This window comes from Rhinopithecus bieti, unplaced genomic scaffold (assembly GCF_001698545.2).
Source record: "Rhinopithecus bieti isolate Rb0 unplaced genomic scaffold, ASM169854v2 scaffold_21649, whole genome shotgun sequence".
Lineage (NCBI taxonomy): Eukaryota > Metazoa > Chordata > Mammalia > Primates > Cercopithecidae > Rhinopithecus > Rhinopithecus bieti.
The window spans coordinates 1,610,821-1,617,571 of record NW_016811584.1 but is presented as its reverse complement, the minus strand read 5'-3'; positions in this window follow the sequence as shown (position 1 = coordinate 1,617,571).

Here is a 6,751-nt window from a genome sequence, read left to right as displayed (position 1 = left end):
TCTACTAAAACTACGAAAAAACGTAGCCGGATATGGTGGCGCGCACCTGTAGTCCTAGCTACTTGGGAAGCTGAGGCAAGAGAATTGCTTGAACCTGGGCGGCGGAGGTTGGTAGTGAGCCGAGATCGCACCACTGCGCTACAGCCTGGGCGACAGAGTGAGACTCTGTCTGTATTTTTTTTTAAAAAAGTGAGATTTTGTGTGTTAGCACTCTTGGAAATGGGGAGCTTCTACAAAGGATGCTCATACCTCACCACAAACCAATCAAATATTTAATGGGCAGTCAAGGCATTGATAGTTTTTAAAAACTTCCAGGTGATTCTGATTTTCAGCCAGTATTGAGGACCATTGGTTTCTTTTTTTTTCTCTTTAGAGACAAAGTCTTGCTCTTTTGCCCAGGCTGGAGTGAGTAAAGTGGTGCGATCATAGCTTGCTGCAGCCTCAAACTGTTGCGTGCAAGCCATCTTCCCAAGTAGCCGGAACTACAGGCGTGCACCATCACGTCTGGTTTATTTTTAATTTTTGTGGAAATGGGTCTTGCTGTGTTGCCCAGGCTGGTCTCAAACTCCTAGCCTCAAGCAGTTCCCCTGCCTTGGTATTCCAAAGCACCGGGATTATAGGCATGAGCTGCCACACCTGGCCTGATGATTTCTTTTTTTTTTTTGGTTTTCTGTTCTTGTGTTATTGAATATTTCTTATAAGCTCTAGGATAAGGTGACCAAATAGGAAGCAGTTACCATTTTTTCCCCATGTGGTGATTCTAAAAATGTTTTAGCCAAATGGAGTAAGTAAATTTATAGGGATGTAGGTGAGATGGTCAGATGTCTGCTCATTTTTACTTTGGGTGTCTATACATATTTGAAGTCATGTGTGATATCTATTAATTAATTTAGAAATACTACTGTTTTAAAACCATATATCATGAAACATATATGTACATTTTTGAGGTTGACCTCTTTGTCAGTTTTCCAGATCAAATTATCTTCTCTCCCATTTACGGTCCTTTTTTCATGTAGGTGAATAATCCTTGGAAACCATATGTAGCCACGGGTACCAATTGACATAGTATCAAGACAGTTGTGGCTTTCATTTTTTGTGGCTCTAAATTTATGATCACTATAATATATACATCACTGTAGTGTTTTTCATAAGTAGTTTTTAAAAGACATCTAGCACTTACAATTATGAGGTCATGCCCCCAGGAATAATGACTATTAATTTCTTTGCCTCCTCTTTGATTCCATCTCTTGACCTCTATATCATTTCAAAGGAGCATTGATTGAACATCCATCCTTGTACCTTGAATATTCCATGAATGCTCCTGCTTCAGGGCCTCTGCATTTGCTGTTCTCTCTTTCCCCAGTAAGCTGCATAATTCATTCTGCATTTCTTCAGGTATCTCCTTATCATTGAGGTTTCTGTGTTTTTTTTTTTTTTTTTTTTTTTTTTTTTTTTTTTAATCTCTATACTCTTAATGTCTCTTTTTATAGCACTTAAAACCATCATGATCTGTTACATAACATTGTTTTCTGTCTTCCTCATTAGATTTATGTACGTTGGAACTTTGTTTAATACTATTACCTAGAACTGTGCCTGATAAATAATAAGAGTTTAGTACATATTTATTGAATGATGAATTAATGTATTTATGTATTGAGGCTGTGTCTTCTAATGTTGTCACCAAAATAATTGACAAGAGACTTTGGTGGATGCTGTTCTCTCTTGATTAATATTTTTGGAAAAAACAGCTCCTTTAAATTTGGGTAAATGTGGTAAAATGAGCAAAGTAAGTACTTCCGTTTTCTCTAAGTAGACTTGGATTTACTAGATTTTGTAATGAGTAATTTCTTTGTTCTTCCTACCTGGAGGAAGGACTTAACTGTAGTATGCCATTAAAAATTGCACTTATATCAAAGTCTTATATATTAATTTTATGATTATACTAATGAGTAATGTTTTCTTTCCTTTTAAAAAATTTGTAGATCTAACAGCTTTAATGCAGATAGAAACATAGGTAAGAGATTTATGTTTCTTTAGTTTTATAAATGGAAAGAATAAGTATATATAGCAAAAGATTAAGTGCTTTGTATTATTTTTATGATGAATGAAAATCTGCAAAGTATGAAAAAAGTTGTAATGTAGCATCAGCATTTGGTTGTCCAAGCATAAGATCTCCCTTTGAAAATTTGCTGCTTGTGAATAGACAAAGGTTTTAAGCACTTCAATTGAAAAGATATAAAAAATAAAACAGGTTTCATAACTCTAGCTTTTTAAAAGTATTAAATTCACCAAAGGTACAGGATTTAGAAGAGAAGTAGAGAAGATTGAAAGTAGTATTGATGTTAAACTATTTTAAAGTTTCTTCTTTTTTTTTTTCCTGAGATGGAGTCTTACTCTGGCCTAGGCTGGAGTGTGGTGGCATGATCTTGGCTCACTGCAACCTCTGCTTCCTGGGTTCAAGTGACTCTCCAGCCTCAGCCTCCTCCTGAGTAGCTAGGATTACAGCCGCCATCACACCCGCCTAATTTTTTGTATTTTTAGTAGAGATGGGGTTTCACCATGTTGGCCAGGCTGGTCTCGAACTCCTGACCTTAAATGATCCACCCGCCTTGGCCTCTCAAAGCGCTGGGGTTACAGGTGTGAGCCACCGTGCCTAGCCTATTTTAAAGTTGCTTTATAATGAAAAGACAATGAGTAGAAGATACAGGACATTGTAGGCATTCATATAATCAACCAGATCTAATACAGTGTCCCTTTGGAGGAAATAAGAAATGAATAATTGTCTTTGCTCCACAGCTTTTCTGATAATGACATTTAGACAGATACATTTGTTATTCTTTGCAACTGGAATGATTTTGCCAGGGGATACATACCTGAAACAAAAATCCTTATATTTGAACTCTTAGTAAATAGAAGTGTAGAAGTATCGCTTCTTTTTTTTTAATTTTTCCTCCTACTTAAACCTTGTTTCAGATATTTTCCCTCATTTCTAATAAATGTGCACTCCTCTGGGCTGCCAAGTGACTAAGCTGTGTCATTATATTCTTTTTATTTAGATAAATATAACTATACCTTGTGGAAAGGACAGCTTTTAAATAAAGGAAAACTTTTGTGTTATATTTCTCTGAGGTCAGCCACTCGTGCGTTTTTGCCTATCAAACTGTAAGTATAAGTAAAGAGCAGTTCGTGGTTGCTAATTTTATCACTTTCTTGAGCCTTTTCCTTATTTCTTTTCATACTTAAATTTTATTTTGCTTCATAAGAACTTCTATATAAATGTTGGTTTGTTTTTTAAAAGGTTGATTTGAAATTAGGTCATTTGGCAATATGAGTCCTCTCCCTCTCTGTCTTGATTTGAGGATAGGCTACTCAGTACATTTACGGCATAAAATTTTTTCTTTATCTTTTTTTTTTTTTTTTGAGGTGGGGTTTCGCTCTTGTCTCAATCTGGAGTGCAGTGGCGCAATATCAGCTCACTGCAACCTTCGCTTCCTGGGTTCAAGTGATTCTCCCATCTCAGCCTCCTGAATAGCTGGGATTACAGGCTCCTGCCACCATGCCCAGCTAATTATTATTATTATTATTATTATTTTGTATTTTTAGTAGAGATGGGGCTTTGCCATGTTAGCCAGGCTGGTCTAAACTCCTGACCTCAGGTGATCCTCCCTCCTCGGCCTCACAAAGTGTTGGGATTACAGGTGTAAGCTACCGCACCCGGCCTAAAACTTTTTCTTAGTGATTTAAATCTGAAATAGAATTTTTTAGTTTTATCCTAAGTAGTAGATATATATTTTTTATTTAGCATTTTGAATATAGTAGACTTAAAAGTTACCCATTCTTTGTTGGGAAGAGCTTTGATTTGGTGAGTTGAAATATACAGGCTGTTTTCAGTCCTATGCAGCATATGTTGGTATAGAAAGGTCTAAAATCTTTTGCTTCCGTCATTGTGAGCCTTCATAAACGTGTGAAGATTAACAGTTTATACTTCCGTTGTCCTTAATAAAATGACAGCCTTTTAGTTTCTGGCTTAAGGATGGAAGGTTGGAAATACTGCCTGGCTAGCTATCTACCCATGTATATATCTGGACTTCCAGTATCAAATCCCCTTTAGTGCTGGGCATAGTTTCTCACTCCTGTAATCCCAACACTTTGGGAGGCTGAGGTGGGAGGATCACTTGAGACCGGGAATTTGAGACCAGCCTGAGCAACGTAGGGAGACCTTGTCTCTACAAAAAGACCCCCCAAAAAAAAAACAAAATTACCCTTGTGTGGTGGCACATGCCTGTAGTCCCAGCTACTTTCCAGAGGTTGAGGTGGGAGGATCACTTGATCCTAGGAGGTTGAAGCTGCAGTGAGCTGTGATCGTACTACTGCAGTCCAGCCTAGGTGACAGAGTGAGACTGTCACAAAACAAAAGATCTTTAGAATAAGGTGAGATGTTAGTAGATACGCTTTTCCATTTTCCATCAAGTATACTTCTTTGTGTATGTGTTAAGATTGCTAGAGTTGAAAATATGTATAAGGCAAACATGCTTTTTAAATTTTCTTTCAGACCTGAGAAGTTAGATGTTGAAACAGTTATGAGTATTGATCATCTGAAACAGAAAATCCCTCCAGCATTGTTTTATAAGGAAACATACTTAGGTCCAAATGAAGGTAAGGTAATTTAATTTTATTGAAATGCATTAGAAGCAGACTTGATTTGGATATTTACTATGTATTTTTCTTATGTCAGTTTTGAAGAATGGAATGTATTGCAGCCTTTATGAAGTGGTAGAAAAGACAAGAATTGGAAGTAACATGGAGAGTTTACTACAAAACTAGACAGAGAAAACTTGTGAGTGAAAGGTTTTTTGATGTTTCTCATTCTTTCTTACAAATATGCATATTCATGTATGATCATATTAGTGTTTCAGTTTATTTTTTGCCTCTGAAAGTACCATGAGGTGTCTGTCTGTTGTTACTGTTTAATTAACAGTGTTTTACTGTGGCTTCTGGTATTCTTTTCTTTGGGGCATGGTATCAGAGCTTATGTAAACCAGTCTTTCCCATGGAATATCTTTTTTTTTTGAGACGGAGTCTCGCTGTCTCACCAGGCTGGAGTACATGGAGTGATCTCAGCTCACTGTAATCTCTGCCTTCCTGGGTTCAAGCAATTTTCCTGCCTCAGTCTCCCGAGTAGCTGGGATTACAGGTGCACGCCACCACACCCAGCTAATTTTTGTATTTTTAGTACAGATGGGGTTCCACCGTGTTGTCCAGGATAGTCTCAATCTCCTGACCTCGTGATCTGCCCGCCTTAGCCTCCCAAAGTGCTGGAATTACAGGCGTGAGCCACCGTGCCCAGCCCCCATGGAATGTCTACTTTGTGATTAAGAATGTGATTATCAGGCCGGGCGTGGTGGCTCATGCCTGTAATCCCACAACTTTGGGAGGCTGAGGCGGGCAGATCACGAGATCAGGCGATCGAGACCATCCTGAACAACATTGCGAAACCCTGTGTCTACTAAAAATACAAAATTATCTCGGTGTGGTGTAGTCTCAGCTACTTGGGAGGCTGAGGCAGGAGAATCACTTGAACCTAGGTGGCAACGGTTGTGGTGAGCCGAGATTGCCGCCATTGCACTCCAGCCTGGGCGAGTGAAACTCCATCTCAAGAAGAAGGAATGTGATCATCACCATATATTTTTTGAGTATCATTTTCTTACACAGGGTATATAATATAGTTCAGTAAAGAAAGAGACAGAGTTTCTGTTTTCTCCTATATCATAGAGTGATAGAGTTATTCAGATAGCTGTGGTTTGTTCCAGTAGAGACAGTGGCATATTTGAAAATCCAAGAAAAACAAACATGGTGAGATTGAAGAGATAAACGAACACTAGAGTAGTCGGGGGAAAGTAGTAGGGACCTGTGTCATACAGCATCATTCAGGCAGTGTTCAAGTGTTTGGAAATTTGGATTTGATCCTAAGAGCAGCAGATTTTGAAGGGTTTTCAAGGGTGTGCATTGAAACTTTGAAAGTGTATGCAACATAAGATCTGTTTTGAATAATTATACGTTAGTTACTCTGTAGAGAACAAATTGGAGAGGGGAGAGATGAGGTAGAAGCTATTAGATTAGAGGGTGATGGTGGGTTGGATGAGAAAGGTAATGATATGAAAAGAGACTGATTTATGGGATATTTTTGAGGTAGGGTCCAATTTAATACTGAACTGTATCTAGTTTGAGTAGAGGGATTGGGTCAAACATCAGACTGTGATGGGTTGAGCAGTGAGTGGAAAATGAATGTGATGCCAGTATGTGTGGTTTAGCTGAAGGCGAGGAGGTGGTTGTAGAGAAGGGAAGTGGCTGTTACAAGGTTTCTTTTTGTCTTGCTAAATGTTGGTCGAAAGTTCCAGGAAAGAGGGATACAACTTTTTTGCACAGATGTGCCATTTAATATAAGTTTTAGGGCAGTTGACTTTTTACTTCTCACTTTGTTGAGCCTCAGTTTCCAGGTAGTCGAATGGCAGTCAAATATCTTTGAGTTTCAGAACCTGCAGCTTCATGTTTAATGGCTATGTCGAGTTTAATTATTTTCATGTATATGTGCTTAATCAGTCTCTTGTTTATAGATGGGATAGATTGCACATAAAACTTACAGGCAGAGTTATAAAACTCTTACGAGTCTGACTTACAGGCTAGAAACCTGTCAGTTAAATGTCCTAGAATGAAAACACACACACACACACACACACACACACACACTCTC